Below are 20,302 nucleotides of genomic sequence, written 5' to 3'. Positions count from 1 at the left end.
CTTGCTCTACTTCCCGAGCTCCTGACGTCGCTGCATTTGTATCTTTTACTATTTCTCAGGCCCCCTCGTGTAGATAGGATCGATCGGCTGTTCGAAAACCACCTAATTTTTTACTGTTAAGAGGTAAAACTAGTTCATGCACTCGAATCTAGTAGTACTTGGTTCAAACAAGGAAGAAAGGGGTGGGGGTGGGGGAAGATTTGTTACCTGAATCTAGGAGTTTGTCGAAAGAGGAAATAATGGGGGCGAAAAGTAGCAGAGACTGGCTATCCAACTGGTCTCTAGGTCCAATAGTTGAGGCAATGTTTTGGCACCGCTAGTACCACTGTTGTTTTTAATATATCGAAAGAGGGGGTTCCCACAGATTTCATTAAAGAAACCCAACCATAGAGAACCATTATCTGACAACATCTCAGTGTAAACGGGCAGTTATGCAACTACTACTAGAACAGACTGAGTACTAGCAGGAGACAAGTTCGCCACATAAGCTAGGCAATTAGGGGGACGCAGCACCAGCTCGACCAAGTTTGGATTACAACCCAAATGCTACCACAGAAACATCAGGGGGAAGATAGGGACTGAAAGAGCCAGCTTCAGCATCCCAGTCTAAGCACCCCCGGCCTTCATCCTTGCGATGCACGGTACACCTCGTTTGCCACCTGCTCGACCCTAGTGTCATTGATAAAATGATGTAATAATACAGTTAAAATAGAGCAAGTGTCCTCTCTATCATTTCATTTCCAATGTAGATAAAGAAAGTGCTTCTCTTTGTTAATGTATGTTTCATCAACTAGTCCCATTGTTAATGTTTAAGCGTTTCTGCAAACTGGGGTGCTTAATTTTAGTTGCTCTGCACAAAAATAGAGATTTGAATGTCCCAAGGCCCCTCCTTGTACTACCGTTGTACACTGATGGTCATCACTGGCAGAAGGTGTATCGGGAGACTTGGGAAAATTTCCAGTATGAGGCGTGGCATACCGTATGAGGCGTCGCAGGGCCCATCTCGCCCTCGCAGCATGGCATACAATGATACTATCGCAATATTTTCTTCTATTTATTTTGCGTGTTTCATCAACTAGTGCCACTATAATGTAATCACGCTTTTTCATTATCTGTGCAAACAGGGTTATTCAGCTGCATTTTGGTGGAACTGCACAAATGTACGGAAGGAACCGGCATATATGCAGAGTGCGATGTGTGCCAAGTAAAAATTACCGACACCAACCATGCTCCATGCACGCATTGGCATCCACCACCACCAGTGGGATTTGTGGCGCTCTCTGTGGACGGATCTGTCTCGGGAGCAAATCCTCTAACCAAATACTAGTAGCTTATATTGGTAGTTTTCTAGGGAGTACTCTTTTCTGAAAGAAGCACCAATCTATTTTTCTTTATTTGTACACAGTGTCACAACTTTGACCCAAAGGTCCAGAGCTATTTAAGGGTGATTGGCGTAGTACTCGGAGACTGATTGTAACCATGATTTTCATTAGCTGTCACACTGATTGTAAGCATGAGCAGGTGGAAGATTAGGTTAGTGCAAAGCTTACCTTTAACCCTACCGTCCTCGAAATCTCCCACTCATTGTCAAACCAAGTAAGGATCTCCTTCAACCTGGCTAACTTTGCATGGTCACCGCTGGCGATATGCCTGATTCGGTGCTAGCTTTGGAAGATGGGAGGAGAGATGGTGGTCTTGCAATAGAGAAGAGGGAGAGGCGAGACGGTGGTTTTGGAATGGAAATGATGGAGAAGAGAGGAGGTGGTTTTGCAATGGAGAAGAGGCAGAGGCGACACGGTGGTTTTGGAATGGAGATGATGGAGAGGAGAGGAGGTGGTTTTGCACTGGAGAAAAGGGATAGGAGCGTGCGGCAGGGATTTAGGATTGGACGAGAGGGCCGGTGCGCTGTGACTGGATCAAAATCAAAATCAATTTACCCTTCAATTAAGATAGCGACCCCACATTAACTAGTCTCCCTTTTATTCTGGGTCATAATTGACCATGATTTTCGCAAATAAAATATATGTTATACGTTGCAAAAATATAATTTGAAAGTACATTCAGATACGAACTAAACGATACAATTTTTGGTGACATGCATTCACATTTTGCTTGTAAAATATAGTACGTGGTCAAACTTTGACCCAAAATACGCAAAACAAAAAAATACTTCCACCAGCGCCGCTCCTCTCCTCCTAAACCACCGCCGCTCCTCTCCTGTTCCAATCTAAATCCAGCGCCGCTCCTCTCCTCTTCCATTTCAAAACCACCGCCCCTCCTCTCCTGTTCCAATCCAAAACCAGCGTCGCTCCTCTCCCGCAAAAACAGCGCTACTCCTCTCCTCTTCTATTCAAAAACCACTGCCGGCGAGTTAAGGTGCTGTGGAGAAGTAGATCGATGGAGGAGTACAACCGATACGTGAGGATCGTAGACGGCGACCCTGTGAAGCTAGCTAGGATGTTGGAGATACAGTCTTGGTTTGACAACACGGACCAACTAGCAGCTACGGCGACATCCATGGCCAAATATCTGCAACAAAGCGAAAAGGCGGTGATACTCCCGGAAGGAGTCGCACGGGAGTACATAGAGCTGCTCCTCTGGGCCATGGAGCAAACAGATTCACCGAATCCGATCGTGAGGGAGCGGTGGTGGGAGTATCGATCCCAGATGGAGCATCGACCAGAGATTGAAGGATCGAGCATCTACAGGGTGCCGTTTGTGAGCGTGTCGTGCCAGAGCGAGCCGGTGGAGTCTTTGTCGACCGAACCCAACTGTAAGAGGAGAAAAACAGTTGGCCCGACGACGCTTCCCCGCCATCCTCTCCCTCACCGTTCACATCGTCTCACGGGGCGGCTGTCTGCCGCCGAGCAATAGGAGGGATTGCCCCCCCCTCGGACCAATAGTCGGGTAGGTTGTGAATTGTCAGGAGGAGCTTAGGGTTGTTAGTATTTGAAGGTTGTGGATTGTGTTTTGTGTTGTGTATTTTGAGAGTACTTTCAGATATGAATGTCTTTTGAATTTCAGATTTGCAGTATTGAGCATATGAAGTATTTTATGAATTCCAGAGATCTATTTTTAGCACTTAAAAGAATGTAGTTTCATAGGAGTATAAAAGTGCAGACAATGTGATTCTCAGAGAAGAAACTGCAAGTTTCAATTTCTGATAAGAAACTCCAAGTTCAGTTTCAGATAAGAAACTGCAACTTTCAGAGGCAGAGCATTTATATTAACACGGACGTTTCAAACAGTGTTAACATCATGCTGGAAGTTTTATTCATGGTTGAAACTGCAACTACCGGCCAGTTAACATCATGCTGATCAACATTCATGCATAGCACATCTTCATATGATGCATAGTGAAAAAGATATGCTATTTTCAAGATGCCCACACAATGTCGAGTGTGCAAAAATAGAGAAAATGAGGGACGAAGTTTATGCAAGTGTTGGACGTGGTGTGCGTAGATGACTATTGGGACCCACATGTCAATAAAGCCAGAGGCAGAAAATTTGGAGATATTTTCTCTACACAGGTGGAATCGAACCCGGGCGGAACAGCTGTCGGGTAGTGTCACTCGGCCACTAGGCTAGTTCAGTTGTTTCGTTACTAATAAGGCACTTCCTCAAGTGGTCAGATCTCCTCCTGCGCCTTTGTGCGCTCGCCGCGACGCCATTGTCTGCCATTGTGAACATGCTGAACAAATGAGAGGAATTTCGAGAGGACTGTACGTGGAGAGGCGGACAGTCGGGACCCACCAGGTCTATGGCCGTAAGCAAGCAAATGCCTCATCGAAAAAAATACTTCCTCCTAATGCTATACTAACGTTGGGGCCCACGGGTTTGTCAACATAGTTACATTTTTAGGTGCTTCAACGTAGTTACTATAGGAGATAAATTCACAACGAAGCCGGGGAGCTAGCATGTATCATTTGTTATAACTGGGCAGCAAGTATCAGCTGGGTTTTAGGCTGCCCCGTCTAGGCTTTCTTTTTTTAACATGCATAGCCCACGACCTCAGATGGGAGGTCCAGAGGCCTGTTTGTACTTTCTTGAGGGCCGTCATGTATCGACCGGCCTATGGACCTCCCATCCAAGGTTTTATTTTTCCTGAAACAGCGGCAACCGAATTTATGTATTTTTTTGAAGATCGACTCAAATTCCAGCAGCAGCAGCAGCAGATCGACTCACTTTGCCAGGAAAGGGGTTCTCATCAGCGGCAGCAGCAAGCGCATGATCATCCGGCATTGGATAGCACCGTCCCATCCATGGCGAGAAGCAGCGTTGGTTCCGCCCCGGGCGACGCACTGCTGGATACATACCCTGTGGATGACATCATAGAGAACACTAACTGTGAGCTACACTACAAAATGAAGAACATATCGATGAAGGTGGCGAACGTCGTTGCTTTTACAATTACCCCCGGAGCAACCTTCCATTGCGCCCCGATTCCAGAGGGCTATGCTCGTGTCTTGGTTGATGAGGTGGTGGGCCCATATTCAGGGCTAGACCTTGACATTCCTGGAGGTGACGACAAGCAAACACTAGGAGAGGCCATACATCGTTTCATCCTATGGAAAAAGGATTGCATCATCTTTCGAAGTCCAGCGACACCGCGTCTGCCGACTCCTCCTCGAAGTCCGCCACCGTGTCAGCAGACTCCCGCTCCTCCAAGTCCACCACCGTGTCAGGCCACACCTCCTGCTTCAAGTCCGGCACAGCGTCAGGCCACACCTCCTGCTTCAAGTCCGGCACAGCGTCAGGCCACACCTCCTGCTTCAAGTCCGACACCGTGTCAGGCCACACCTCCTGCTTCAAGTCCGGCACAGCGTCAGGCCAATCCTCCTGCTCCAACTAAGCCACGTCAGCCATCTCCGCCGCCTAAGCAATCGCAGAAGAGACACGCCGCAGCTATGGTGCGTAGCGGTACGAGTCGAGGTAGCACAGAAAGTACAGGCGGAGACAAGCGATATAAATATGGTCCAAGCAGCCTCGCTCCTCTTCCTCATAGGCCTTACGACATGACCGAGGAGCAAAACGATGCAATAGTGCGGGCCGAAGTGGACGCTCATTTTCGACCGAAACCGGCAACGCCACTGAGGGAGAAAGTGCCTGAGGAAAAGATTGACCACTTCATTCGTATGGCTAGACCACCAACTCCCAAGCCTATTGACTCAGACTATGAGCGCCAAATCAAGAAGGCACATCGAGCACGACTACACAAAGAAGCGAGCTCGAGCTCGAGCCAACAAGCAGCTGTAAAAAAATGCGGGAAAACCGTTCCCCAGCTGGGAGAACAGGCGGCGCAATCGACCCCCCCCCCCCGCTTGTTGTGCCAACAACAGATGAGAGTACGCGCGCCCAATATTATTGTGGGCAAACCGTTTACGTTCCCGAGCTGGGCGATGTGGTAATAACCGAGGAGCATATAATGTAGGCTGAAATGCTCAAGATCACTGTTGGAGAACTCCTCGAGATCGAGCCCATGCCTCCGCTTAGAGAGGAGGAAATAAAACGGAAATATGTCCGGGGCCAACCTTTGGTCGAGCCCGAGGAGGTCAAGAACCTCCCAACGAGAATGTACGAATTGCTTGATTGGTACATGAAAATTACCAAGATTTCCAATCGAGAGTCCCTCATGGTGCAAGTCGAGGAAGATCATTACTTCCATAAGAAAGCTCTGGCCATTGAGTATTCAGAACTATTTCAGTTATTCAATCAAGATGCACTCGACAAATCTGTCGTCAGTTGCTATTGTCTGTAAGTGATTTCTTTCTGTAATTTAAGTCTCAAGCTAGCTCTAGTGCTCATTGATTGATCATTAATTACCTGTAATTATATACCCTCACTATATATTCTTTTCTGTGGTATTACGCAGGATGAAGATGTATGAAATGAAAAAAGCTGGACGCTATGCCATTGGGTTCATTGACCCAAATACCGTTAATGAATACACATGGAAATTGGAATGGTGTAGACAAGATGTAGAGAAATGCATGCTAGAGTTCTTGAAGCGCCTCAATAGCAATGAAGATATACTACTTCCTTACAACTTCGAGTGAGTCACACTGTCTTGTACTACAAATTCTGTTTTTGCTTACTAGCTAGATGTTAATAAGTGTATAGGGTTTAGGGTTATAGTTGATTAGTGTTATGCACATGCCCGCTTAATTTATACATGCAAACGTATGCGCATGCAGCTTCCACTGGATCTTGTTAGACATTAAAGTTGACGAAGGAAAAGTTGAAGTACAGGACTCACTACTTAAAAAAATAGTGACTACAGCATCGTGAAGGCGATAGTCGACAGGTTATTTCAATCATTATTAACTGTATCTCGGCCTATTTAGTTTGTCATTTCCTGATATGAACTATTTTTAATAACCCCTTTATTAATATTCTTTGCCGGCGGGCAGGGCTTGGGCAAAGTACATCAAGGTGACTCTAGGAAAATGGCGACAAAAGCTATGTTGGTATCGACCCAAGGTAAGTAATTAAGTAGTACTAGCTAGCTAGCTACCATCTCTTTAATTCTTGTTTCAATACCATTAATAAATTAACATGCTTGATTAATTATTATCTGATTAAATTCTATTGTCGTAAAGGCCCTGAAGCAGGCGCCGGGGACTGAAGTGTGTGCATACTACGTTTGCGAGAACATTCGCATGATGGCGTCCGAAAGGAGCAGATCTGATAGACAGGACTAGGTACGTTTGCCAGAACAATATTCACAAATCTTACATGATTGTCGATATCTAGTCACACAACTAATACACATGCATATTGATCTCCTTCTTAACAGTTCAAAGAGGTGCGGGACAAGCTCCTATCAGAGGAGCGCATACGAGCACTTCAAGAGGAAATAGCGGGATTTTTGCTCGACCAGGTCATAGATCCCAAAGGAGAATACTATTACCCGCTACCGCCCCCATGAACCACTTGTCATCGTGCTCCGAAGGCACCAAGGCAGCATGTAGGAGAAATTGTATATATATATATATACCTGTGTATGTGTGAATAATTAATGGTGGTTGTGAGACATTCGATTGTATATATATGATCAGTTCTACGAGAAAATCTATTTATATATATGCATAACGTGTACAATGTGTAGTATCGTAAAATACCAGCAAAAAAAAGAATTAAATGGAAAACACAAAATTAATGGAAAAATTAAAATTAAAACCAACCCCCCCCCCCCAAACATTTAGTACCGGTTGGTGCTACCAACCGGTACTAATGGTCTACTAGCACCCGGGCCTGGCTCGTGCCACGTGGTGGCACTTTAGCGCCGGTTCGTGCCGAACCGATACTAAAGGGGAGGGCTTTAGTCTCCACTCCATAGTGCCGATTGCACTAAAGGCCCTTACGAACCGGTGATAAAGGCCTGTTCTGCACTAGTGCCACTTTGGCATGTCCAAATAGTATCCGTTTTCTACAGTGCTTTCCTATGCCCAAATAACCATCCTCCACCAAATGCCAGCTCAATCCATTCATTATTTTGAGCCCAGCTTCAACATTCGTATTTATGTCCGGTGTGGTACTTTGCAAAGCAAGTACCACCTAGGCTCCTCCTTTTGAGCTGAAAATTTGTGAAGATGGTCTTCTTAGTAACTGATCATCCTCAGCCAAAACTCACGCCCATTAGCCATGTACATTTCCCGTACCGCTAATCAAACACTTGGCTGCTAATTCCTCTTTGAGCATCGATCGGTCTCGTCGTGAGAATCTTATGTTGTAATTTTCTTCCTAGCACCTACCTGGGGAGTGCCCAACCCACTAGACATGCCTAGGCCGCCCACAACACATGGCAACGCCACGGTCACGCGGTGACCAAGCGGCGGGCATGCGAGTTTACGCGCTCTAGAGTTGGGGCCCTCGGCCACCGCCAAAACCTCGACGTATCGCCACCAAACCATGATTTATGATTAAATAGGTACTTATGTAAATAGAAATGATTTTTGGAAAAAATAAATAGCAAACTATGAGGCATCAGCAGTTCAAATTTGACCCGCTTCCAACTGAATCGGCGGAAATTTGTCTTTTTCACGAGAGGTGGATCAAAACCTTTTACGCCCAACCATTTTGTCAATTGTGCATTAAATATGTCCTAGTATTTTAGAAAATTGATTTGGTCCAATTTTGCAACAATTATTTGGGAGGTCCTTCACAAAAAACCTCCTTTTGGGCACTCGAAAAATGGAAAATGGTTTTTTTGTCCAAAGAAAATGAAAACTTCCTTAGGCAAAATTGTTTGCCATTCCAATATGCACCCTTGTGCACAATATGAGATCATTTTAACAAACTATGCCATGAATGTGGCCATAACATTGATCATTTGGGTTGAAAGCCATGAATCTTCACACATGATAGCTCATTTCTGAGAACACTTTTTTAAAATAATTGCCGTATTACAAGTTTATTATTTTTCCTGGTAACTTGGTCACATATAATGACACAATGCGAAGGTTTCCAATTTTTTGATTTTTTGAATTTTTTATGCCTGTTTCAAAATGCGGTCAAAACGGCGGGAATGACCGTTCCTAGCTAGTGGTTGAATCTTGGAATTGTTTTGGCGTTTCTCTGATTAAATAGATACTTTTGTACCTAGAAATAATTTTTGGAAAAAATAAAGAGCAAACTACAAGGCAGCTACAGTTCAAATTTGACCCGCTTCCAACTAAATCGGCGAAAATTTGTCTTTTTCACGAGAGGTGGATAAAAACTTTTTACACCCAACCATTTGGTCAATTGTGCATTAAATATGGCCTAGTATTTTAGAAAAATGATTTGGTCCAATTTTGCAACAATTTTTGGTAGGTTCTTCACAAAAAAACCTCCTTTTTGGCACTCGAAAAATGGAAAATGGTTTTTTCGTCCAAAGAAAATGAAAACTTCCTTAGGCAAGATTGTTTGCCATTCCAATATGCACCCTTATGCACAGTATGAGATCATTTGAACAAACTATGCCATCAATGTGGCCATAAGACTGATCATTTCGCTTGAAAGCCGTTGATCTCCACACGTGATAGCTCGTTTCTGAGTACACTTTTTTAAAATAATTGCCATATTACAAGTTTATTATTTTTCCTAGGAACTTGGCCACATATAATGACACAATGCGAAGGTTTCCCAAATTTTTGATTTTTCTTGAATTTTTTATGCTCGTTTCAAAATGCGGTCAAAACGGCGGGAATGACCGTTCCTAGCTAGTTGTTGAATTTTGGATTTTTTTGGTGTTTCTCTGATTAAATAGATACTTATGTACCTAGAAATGATTTTTGGAAAAAATAAAGAGCAAACTACAAGGCAGGTACAGTTCAAATTTGACCTGCTTCCACCTGAATCGGCGGAAATTTGTCTTTTTCACGAGAGGTGGATCAAAACTTTTTACACCCAACCATTTTGTCAATCGTGCATTAAATATGGCCTAGTATTTTAGAAAATTGATTTGGTCTAATTTTGCAACAAATATTTGGTAGGTTCTTCACAAAAAAACCCATTTGTGCCACTCAGAAAATGATTTAAAATAGCTAGAAAGATCAGAAATGCATACAAATTGGTCCTTATCCATAAAATGTGGTCTAAGTCTAGTGAAAATTTGTGTGGTGCCATTTTTCAAAATATTTTTGATAGCTGCTTCACAAAATTCCTCTATTTTTAATACTTGAAGACTATTTTAAATCACTGATTTTTCCAACCAATGAGAACTCTTCCCACGGATTGATGACATGGCGCCCATCCATCCATCCATCCATCTCTCCACCCCACATCCATCCATCTATCTATCTATAGAAAAAAGAAAATAAAAAGATCCCCACCCGCAGCCCAAACCCTAGCTTAGATCCCCCATCGCACCCCTCCTACCTCGTCCCCATCTCCTCGCCGCCGCGGCCACCTCCTCCCCGTCCCCTGCACCACTCCTCGTCGCCAACCTCTCCGCCGCCACCTCCTCCCCGTCCCCTGCACCACTCCCTGATCCCTCCTCCGGCCCCATCCCCGGCCATCCGTCCCAGTCGCTGCTCTCTCTTTGTTCAGTGAGATGGGATCCACTCCCGCAGCCGCCGGTCCACCCTCACCGTCGACAACCCATGCCGCTGTCGCACAACACCGCGCCCTCCCCTTACCCTGGCCCCAAGTCAGGCAGTGCAAGGCGGCGCTTCTAGACCATGATGGTCAAAACCTTGCCCACTCCGATCTGGATCCATGGTGCACTCCTTCCTCCCTCTGAATCGATGGCCGCAACCTCGCCGATGGATCCAGCACCTGCCGGAGATGAGGGCTGCCAGATCCGCGACCTGGGAGGCTCCTCCTATAGGATACGGGAGCAGCGCGCCGCACCCTGCAGTCGTCGGTCCGGGACGAGCGCAGTGGCTCGAGGAAGCCGGCGACAAACATCGGCGCTCCTCTGCTCCATCGACCTGGACAGCTACTACTCCGCCAAAGACGCCGCCTAGAGGTTCGCCAACTCCCCTCAGCTCCTGCGACTTGTTGTCCCCATGTGGTTTCATGCCGTTGTCGATCTGTCAGTCGCAAATGGAAAATGATTAGTTCGTCTCGGATTTCAGCTACTGAGCACAGTATTAACCCCCTTGTGTGTAGTTCTCTCCATATGTCAGAGCAGCGTGGTTGTACTTTCTTTGTTTATTTTTGAAATCGCCACTCACTGGAACATGATGATTTTGTTAGCCCACTGAAGAATTACCAAACACCTCAATAGTCTGCCACACTATCTTGTGTTTCATTCTAGAATCTGCGCTCTAGAATGTTCATTCTAGAATCTGTTCATTTAGGAATATTTGCTGTTTTGAATAGAAACTCATTTCCACATATGTTTTCTATGTTTATTATGTTCTGATTCTGGTCGATCCCGGCCATGAGCTTGAATGGTCCAGTAGTAGAACATCAAGTTAATTTGTAGTAGTGAGGCCACTGAACATCAAGGATAGTAGCAGTCCATTGCCGTGTGTGTTGTGGCACTCCAAAGCAGAGCAGAGTAGTGTTCATCCTCTGTTAATTACTGTTACAAAGGCACCAAAGCAGAGCAGATCCTTTCGCTCTGCTCTGCTCTCTTTGTTAATTACTGTGCTACTCCCTGCTCCTGTATTCTATTAGCACCAAGTCTGTCTTGCTTGTGTATTATATACTTTATTTTTCTTGCTAGAGTACTAGAAGAGTAGTGCTATCTCGCTGCTGGTGACACTCCAAGATAATGCACTATTTTATCTTCTCAGCATTGTTGTTCTTATTTACTTGCAAGTTTTTACTATGCAAGGTTCAGTCATGCCATCTTTGCTTGTACTGCATGTTAATGTCATCAAAATGCTCACACCAAGTTTGTGAACTGTGGCCAGGTACCAGAGGCTAGCCAGGTACTCCATTGACATCTGTAGCTCCCACATATCGCCCCTGGGCTGTAGCGCCCTCTCATGGGCGATCGGCATCCTCCTGGTGGCGCCGCTCCAATTAGTATAGTGCTGCCATAGTGTCGAGACAGCATGCTATTCAAAACTTTGATAATATGTCATGCACCAAATCCTAAATTCAGGATCTTAAGCATTGCTGCAAAGGATAAGTTGTTAGCTTTCACATGTAATTCTATCATTTTCCTAAATTTATATCTCCACAATCATGTCAAAATAAATAAACACTGTTATCTATTTAAAAGTTAATTCTATTGGGCAGGGAGGAGCAATGCTTGCAACTAGGTATCAATTTCATACTTGTCAGTAAAGCTGCTGCCACTTGTAAGGCACATGCATGTTGGGTGTCTTGCCGCAGTTGCAGCCATGCTATTCTTTTCCTATGTGAGATTAGAATTTGAGTGCCATCATTCATCTCTTGGTATCTTGTTCTCTGTGATGACTGTTCATTGTTGAGTGCTATATATATACTTTAGTTGTCATGCAGTGCTTGTTGTTCCATATTTTGTTGATGCACCGATAGCTGTTCAGAACTGTAGTACTGTAGTTAGTTTTTTGAATGATTTGGTGTGCATGGACCACTGATTTTTCTTTAATACACTGTCCAAGTCATGATTTTTCTCAACTGGTGCATGTATATATATATTTGGGTGCTAGTCAATTAGAGAATATCTGTGATACGATGTCTGTACTATGTGCCAGTGTAGCTGTACTGATGCTTTGGGTTTCATCTATGCAGCAGAGGACAAGGGCTTCAAGGACAACCAAGGCGCATGGTGCTCGCAAGCGATGAATGGAGTTTGTTCGACATAGGCACGGAGGAGGAGGAGGACAAAGCACCTCTCTTCTTCTAGGTTCTTCTCCTTACCTTCACTTCTTGTATGTGCCTGTCCTGCAGCTCACCCATGGTCTTGTTTGCCCTGCAGGTTACTGAGCAGCATCAGGAGGAGGAGCTCAAGAACGACCACCAAGAGGCACCACCACAGCAGCAGATAGCACATCCATCTCCACCTCCCTCTCCCGCTGCTCCCAATCCTTTTTATTAGAATATATTGAGTACATTCTGTCAACTTGTGTGTCAGTAAGAATATTATTTCTGTTCAAGTATAGTAGCTTCTGTCCAAGTGCTCTTCATCTTGTGTGTCATCTGCAAGCCAATCAAGTTAATTAGATGTTGCTCTTTTGATGTTCTGCTTCATACATACATGCATATGTGATGGCTCCCTGCCTCCATGCCTGCTACATCTCCGCTTGCATAAATCAAAAGAAAAGAAAGGAACACTCAGCATAAAATAATTGTAATGAGCAGCACATGCCTTTCATTTTATAGGATGGTCATTGTATCATGATAACTGGATCATGTCTATGCCACATACAAATCATTGAGCAGTGTTCCTGATGGCCTGTTACCTTGAATAATAATGTTGACAGGAGCATTTTGGTTGCACGTTTGCGACTTCTTGCTTGAATCCCAAAGTTTCAGATCAACGTTGGGTTCAATGTTTGCTTTCCATTCTTATTGTCCGTCTTAGATCGTTCCCAGTTCACTAAATCAAGTTGCCTGACCTACCTATCAGGCAGGCTCACATAGCTGTATATGCCGTGTCCTTTCCAGTTGGACATGTGCAAGCTGTGTTTTTACATAAGCTCATTTGAAAATCACATACTAGTAGCAGCAAAGTTTAGTGCAATAGTTGTCTGTCAACGTTCAGTGCAAGCAGCAAAATTCAGTTATGCACAAGCACCATTTAGCAGCAACATAGGTATATAGCATTCATTTAGCGGCAGAAAAATCAAGTTCATTTTACTCGCTGCTCTCTTTGGCATTTACAGTCTTGGACTCTCTGGCTGCTCCTCCTCTGGCCAATGGTGAAGCGCCCGACGAGGCCAGCAGCAAGGCAATGCGGCGGGATCGTGCTCCCGTGATCGTCTGAGGCGCCTGCTCTGCTGCTTAAGGTACGATTACCTGTTGATTCCATGGTCTCGATGTTTTTCTCCTACATGGTTCGGAAGGTGAATCTGCCATTTGAGAAGTGAGACTGCTATGGATGTAGCATTAAGCCCCTGAATGTAGCTTTTTTGGCTTACAAAATGTGTGTGTTCTTTGAATTTGGTACAAAATCAGTGGTTTGAAGTATTCAGACATGTAATCAACTGAATTTATTGGCAAACTGATTAACAAATCTGAAGATGCTTTGACAGTTGGTCAAGGCGCAAAGTGTGTGAGTAGGCCGTTGGTTTTCATTATCAGTAAACAGTCGGTTGCTGTATAGGTTTTTGATGCTATTGTGGTAGCCCCATCGCTGTTGCGTTGAATCTCATGCCACCGCTGGTGCGCCTGTGGCTTGATGTGCTGTGATCTTTATCTATGTAGGTTTTGTTTGATGATATTCTTAGATTATGATCATAAGCATGGTGGTTTGATGATGCTGAGGCCGGCTGTGAAATTGAACTATCATTCATTACATGCTCTGTTAAACCATTATATAGTTGCTGGAACTGAGCTTAATATTCATGTGTGTGTGTGTGTGTGGAGTAATGTTGTGGTTTGTGCTGCTCCTTTGTAACATGATGAAACAAAGAATGTCCTTTACAACTTTACTCCTTTTTTGAATGGAATGTTCATAATATATTAGCTCCAGTTTTTTAATTCTTATTAGCTGATTTTCTAATTCTTATCAGCTGATTCATGTAACAGGGCGTCCGTGGAATGCCCAGTCCTGACTATTGAAGGAGCTACATGTAGAAGAAGAAAACACTAGTAGACCAGTGATTCCCATACTTGTAGAGCTTGTATCAACTAAGCTTGTATTACGTCTAACTTGTAGAACTTGTAAAGTACTGTATATGTAACAACTTGTAGTACTTGTCATTTGTAGAACTTGTACTGAATCTGGCTATTGTTATTTGAAGTATCATGTGTGTTTTTGCTTACCAATTTAATTATTGGTTATTTTCTTACTGTTAAATCGAAATGTGAAGAAATCTAGGCCTAATAGCTGGGACCCACTTATCAGAACCTGACGAGTGGGACCTGTTGGACTACTGGACCCATTTTATAAAAAAGAAAACTAAAACTGTTGGTACAAAAAGGCCACGGCCGACGAAATAAGAAGGCTAAATTGTTGGGCTTAGCCCATGAAGTCGACCAAAAATTGACAAAAAAATATAGAAAGGCTGAATTAATGGGCTCGGCCCATGTAAAACACCAAATCGGACCGGGCTGAATCTTATCAGTGACCTTTTCAATTGGTTGCAATTTTTCCACGTCGGATGTGATGTGGCCTGGTCAGACAGCCAGTGACCAAAACAAAAGGTCATGGGTTCAACGACCTTCTGTTTTGGTCGTAAACGTCTACGACCTTCTCACAGAGAAGGTCGCTAATTTCAGTTTACGACTGCCAGCTTTTGACCTTCTGTTTTTGGTCACAAAAAGGTCGCAAATGAAAAAGTATGACCTTTCAGCGGCCAATAGTGAGGGTCACAAGTTGACATATTTGTTGTAGTGGTGTTGGAGCGCTACGGTCGAAACGGGGGTCCTGTTCATCGGGAGGGGTGTGGCGTACTGCAAAACGGGGCTCCACGGGATACTGTTCATCACCACTGTCGACCCCCTCCAGCCTCCACGGGCTACTGTTCATCCACCGTCGACCTCCTCCAGCCTCCACCTACGACTTCTCATCCACGGGCTCCTGCTCATCCAGCCTCCACCGCGCGCTACCCCACCGGCTATTGTTCAACCAGCCCTCTCCACGGGCTCCTGTTCAACCACCCCTCCATGGGCTACTGTTCATCCAGCCCTCCACCGTCTACTGTTCATCCAGCCCTCCACAGGTTCTTGTTCATCCAGCCACAACCAGCTCGATCGATCGGGGTCCTGTTCATCCACCCCCACCGGGAATTGTTCATCCAGAGGCAGCATCGATCGACTTCAGTTAGCAGTAGTAGCGAAGGAATCGCTCGATTGGGTTCAGTTAACAGCCATCGGTCGATCGCTCGGGTTCAGTAACGCGTAGCAGCTACCTCTTGAGCACTGCGTTGGTTTTCCCTTGAAGAGGAAAGGGTGACGCAGCAAAGTAGCGTAAGTATTTCCCTCAGTTTTTGAGAACCAAGGTATCAAACCAGTAGGAGGCTACGCACGAGTCCCTCGCACATACACAAACAAATAAATCCTTGCAACCAACGCAATAAAGGGGTTGTCAATCCCTTCACGGTCACTTACGAGAGTGAGATCTAATAGATATGATAAGATAATATTTTTGGTATTTTTATAATGAAGATGCAAAGTAAAGAAAACAAAATAAAAACGGTGCCAGAAATAGCTTGTTGTCAGGAGATTAAGATGATGGAAAATAGACACAGGGGCCATAGGTTTCACTAGTGGCTTCTCCCAAGAGCATAAGTATTACGGTGGGTGAACAAATTACTGTTGAGCAATTGACATAATTGAGCATAGTTATGAGAATATCTAGGTATGATCATGTATATAGGCATCACGTCCGAGACAAGTAGACCGACTCCTGCCTGCATCTACTACTATTACTCCACACATCGACCACTATCCAGCATGCATCTAGGGTATTAAGTTCATAAGAACAGAGTAACGCTTTAAGCAAGATGACATGATGTAGAGGGATAAACTCATGCAATATGATACAAACCCCATCTTGTTATCCTCGATGGCAACAATACAATACGTGCCTTGCTGCCCCTACTGTCACTAGGAAAGGACACCGCAAGATTGAACCCAAAGCTAAGCACTTCTCCCATCGCAAGAAAGATCAATCTAGTAGGCCCAACCAAACTGACAATTCAATGAGACTTGCAAAGATAACCAATCATACATAAAAGAATTCAGAGAAGATTCAAATATTGTTCATAGATAAACTTGATCATAAACCCACAATTCATCGGTCTCAACAAACACACCGCAAAAGAAGGTTACATCGAATAGATCTCCACGAGAGAGGGGGAGAACATTGTATTGAGATCCAAAAAGAGAGAAGAAGCCATCTAGCTAATAACTACGGACCCGAAGGTCTGAGGTAAACTACTCACACATCATCGGAGAGGCTATGGTGTTGATGTAGAAGCCCTCCGTGATCGATGCCCCCTCCGGCGGAGCTCCGAAAAAGGCCCCAAGATGGGATCTCACGGGTACAGAAGGTTGCGGCGGTGGAATTAGGTTTTTGGCTCCGTATCTGGTAGTTTGGGGGTACGTAGGTATATATAGGAGGAAGGAGTACGTCATTGGAGCAACGTGGGGTCCACGAGGGTGCAGGGCGCGCCTGGGGGGGGGGGGGGGTAGGCGCGCCCCCTATCTCGTGCCCTCCTGGCTGATGTCTTGACGTAGGGTCCAAGTCCTTTGGATCACGTTCGTTCCGAAAATCACGTTCCCGAGGGTTTCATTCCGTTTGGACTCCGTTTGATATTCTTTTTCCGCGAAACTCTGAAATAGGCAAAAAACAGCAATTATGGGCTGGGCCTCCGCTTAATATAGTCCCAAAAATAAAATAAAAGTGTATAATAAAGCCCATTAATGTCGAAAACAGAATATAATATAGCATGGAACAATCAAAAATTATAGATACGTTGGAGACGTATCAATAGCCTGCAGTGCAATCGCTCGGCTTCAGTTAGAGCCCAACGCCTCGCTCGGGTTCAGTTAGAACCCAACGCCTCGCACCCACACGCGTGCGTGTACGAGAGAAACGCGCATCGCTCGGCCCCGACCACCCACCGTAACTGGGAACACCCCGATATTTTCCTCGCCCTCGCTTCTACCACAGTTTTTCCATCATGGACGGCCCAAAGAATGTCATAGAGCTGTGTCTCTGGCCCGCCCAGGACGAAAAGCCCATTTTCTATCATGATTTTTTGTCATAGAAGTAGGAGCCCACCACATCTATGATGATACCGGGTTTTGTCACAATTATCATCATACAAGTGTCATAAGTATGACAGAAAAAAATTTCGTTCGACCCAAAATGTCACGGATGTGTCTTTTTTTTGTAGTGAGTTTATGGTATATGTTCCTAAGTTGCCTTCCCTAGTCCGTTTGAACCTGAGAGTTATGACGAGTCATACTCCTCTAGTGTTTTGCCAGATAAAATGTCAACATTCCAACTTCTTCGAAAATGAGAAGTGAATGAGAGGTTATGCATTGGAGAAGTGGGAGTCGACCTTGAACTTTGTGTTCATGCCCATGGAAACGGTGTAGATCTTATCATGGAAGCTTCTCGTAACAAATGTTATTCCCTTAGTATAATTTGATCTTGTATCTGTGATTTTGTCCTTTGCAATCGTGGTTCCGACCATGTTTTTCTACTTTGGTTTCATTCTCAGACAAGTTAAAGTGCTTGTCTTCCACAGGTCAATACACTAGTTTAACCTCTACTCTGACTACCTTTGAATTTTACCCTCACGTATCTCGAGAATATCACAAAACTACATAACTCCTTATGAGTTCTTCGTCAAGTATTATTTCTCACCGATTCCAATTTTCTACGGGTTATGAGTTGTTAGACACTCAACAACACCGATAAGTGAATCGGGTCCGCACTGTGATCTAATAACTCTTAGTAATCTTTGTTTCCTATGTGTTTGTACTCAACCATGTCATCCCTAGCTGAATGAATACATTCCCATCGTCATGGTAAAGCTTGACCGTGCTACCTATGTCCTTCATCCCTGGAACACAAACCCGATAGTGCGCTAAGCTACATCGAGCTTTCAACATCATATTGTTTATCCTGAAAGGCAATTTTGATGCTGATCTTGCAATCTTATATGTGGTTCCGAGAACCTTTCGCTTCACCATTTATTTTCCTTGATGTCATTACTGATCGATTACATCTTCATGAAACCTCTCGACAAATGTGTCATGATCATCATCGACATTCTGAGCTCTTGCATGATATCAATTGAATCCATGATGAGGAATACCGTCCTTGCCCCTCGATTATTTGTGTTATCATCTACAAATTCATTGCCTTCCCTCCAACACAACTTGTTCATGTTTTGTGTACTGATGTCGCTTGAAGCTACGTCGGTATTTCCCCAAAGAGGAAGGGATGATGCAGCACAACTACGGTAGGTATTTCCCTCAGTTATGAAACCAAGGTATCAATCAAGTGGGAGAACCAACACTCCTGCAGGCTGCTGCTAACGCGAAACTACGATCAGGGACCCATTGATGAAACTGTGTGCGATGCATTAATCGCAAACGAGGATGTAAAAAACTTTCAAAAAAGATACAAAACATTTGCGATGGCGGAGACATCAAGCACAATTCAGATTTTAGTTACGTGTGCGACGCGGGGCATACAGTTGATCCAGAAGAACTGTTTGCGATGAGGTAGAACAACAGAAATGGGCAGCCATATCAATGTGTGTGCGATATACGGCATACAGTTCGCTCCGATGAACTGTGTGCTATTAGGGAATGCAACAAAAATGGTCAGCCATATCAAGGTGTGTGTGATATACGGCATACGGTTCACTCGGACGAACTGTTTTTGATTAGGGAAGAGAACATAAATGGTTCAAATTAACAAGATGTGTGTGATATGCGGCATTTTCGACGAGCCAAAAGAACACAAACGATTCATGTAAACAAGACGTTTGTGATAAGCAGCAAACAGCCCACTCGAATGAACTGTTTGCGATGCGAAATTATAACACAGACGGTTACTGTAGTTAGTTTGTGTGCGATTCTATTCGTACAAAAAACTTTGAAAAATGCAAACTAGTTGCTTGCAGTGGCTAGGAGTATCGCACACGATGCGTCTGCGAGTACTCGTGTGCGATGATTAGTAAGTTACACATACATACACGTACATCTGAGAACGCGGGCCAATGTTTTGGGCCTCGCCGCATGTGGCATTTTAAATTATCCTGAATATGTAAGACAATTATTAACCGTTACCATTGTAAATTTGCCTCAACGGCGAGTAGAGCGCGCGCAGGGACGCCAGAGCGGAGCGCGCCGTGGCCGCATGAATGGCGAGAGAAATGCGATAACGGACGCGAGCAGAGCGCGCCGTGTCTGCCTCAATGGCGAGTAACCATGTGGTCAACCTTCTGGCACCCCGTGGGAGACGCGACGGTGCATCCATAGGACACGATGGTGATATCTTGACAGTGTGTGATAGTGGGCAGACACGTACACGAACATCCGAGAACGCGGGCCCACGTTTCAGCCTTCCGATGCATGGCTGGAACAACAGAAGCTGGCTTTGTAGGCCCAGAACCATCAATAAATTTTGACTTTGTTTCTCGTCACATTGCAGATTATAACACAATAAGTAATTGCAAATCTGTTCACACCTATCAAACTAATATGTGTTCACACTTAGCACCGGGCTATAAAAACTACCCAATGGAAAATTACTTCACAGTTCCTCTCCTCATCACCCACAAAACTGGTCTTTCCTGTCAAGTCGTTCTGCCATGACCGGTAGGAGGAGTTTCGGGTGGACATATAACCAGGCAGCAAAGACCAAGGCCGCGGAAGCATTAGAGAGGTCCCGCCGTGAAGCGGCAGCCGCAGCAGAGATGTCCTGGTGCATCGCGGAGCCCTCGCACGAGCTCTCACGGGCACACGAGGGCTCTCACAAGCGCATTTGCCACGTTGGCGACCATGACGAGCTGGCGTTGATGAAGTCCTTGGCCGGCGACGACGACATTCTTGCTGGCCTCATTATACTAGTGCAGAACGGGGCTTTAGCGCCGGTTCATAAGGGCCTTTAGTGCCGGTTCCACAACCGGCACTAAAGAGTGGAGACTAAAGGTCCCCCCCTTTAGTACCGGCTCATCACGAACCGGCGCTAAAGTGCCACCACGTGGCATGAGCCAGGCCCGGGTGCGTGCAGGATATTAGTACC

The 20,302-nt window shown here is 44.9% G+C and overlaps 1 long non-coding RNA gene across 1 annotated transcript; it reads left to right on the top strand.

Annotated features, from left to right (window-relative positions):
* The first annotated feature begins 9,822 nt into the window (after window positions 1-9,822).
* On the top strand, window positions 9,823-14,355 carry LOC109785980 (uncharacterized). Its single transcript, XR_012188896.1, has 5 exons — window positions 9,823-10,453; window positions 11,349-11,366; window positions 12,157-12,271; window positions 12,344-13,373; window positions 14,116-14,355. It is a non-coding gene; the product is annotated as an uncharacterized lncRNA (long non-coding RNA).
* Window positions 14,356-20,302: the final 5,947 nt, after the last annotated feature.

This window comes from Aegilops tauschii, chromosome 7, assembly GCF_002575655.3.
Source record: "Aegilops tauschii subsp. strangulata cultivar AL8/78 chromosome 7, Aet v6.0, whole genome shotgun sequence".
Lineage (NCBI taxonomy): Eukaryota > Viridiplantae > Streptophyta > Magnoliopsida > Poales > Poaceae > Aegilops > Aegilops tauschii.
Note: the sequence above shows the minus strand (reverse complement) of the source record. Positions and strands in the feature narration are given on the sequence as shown.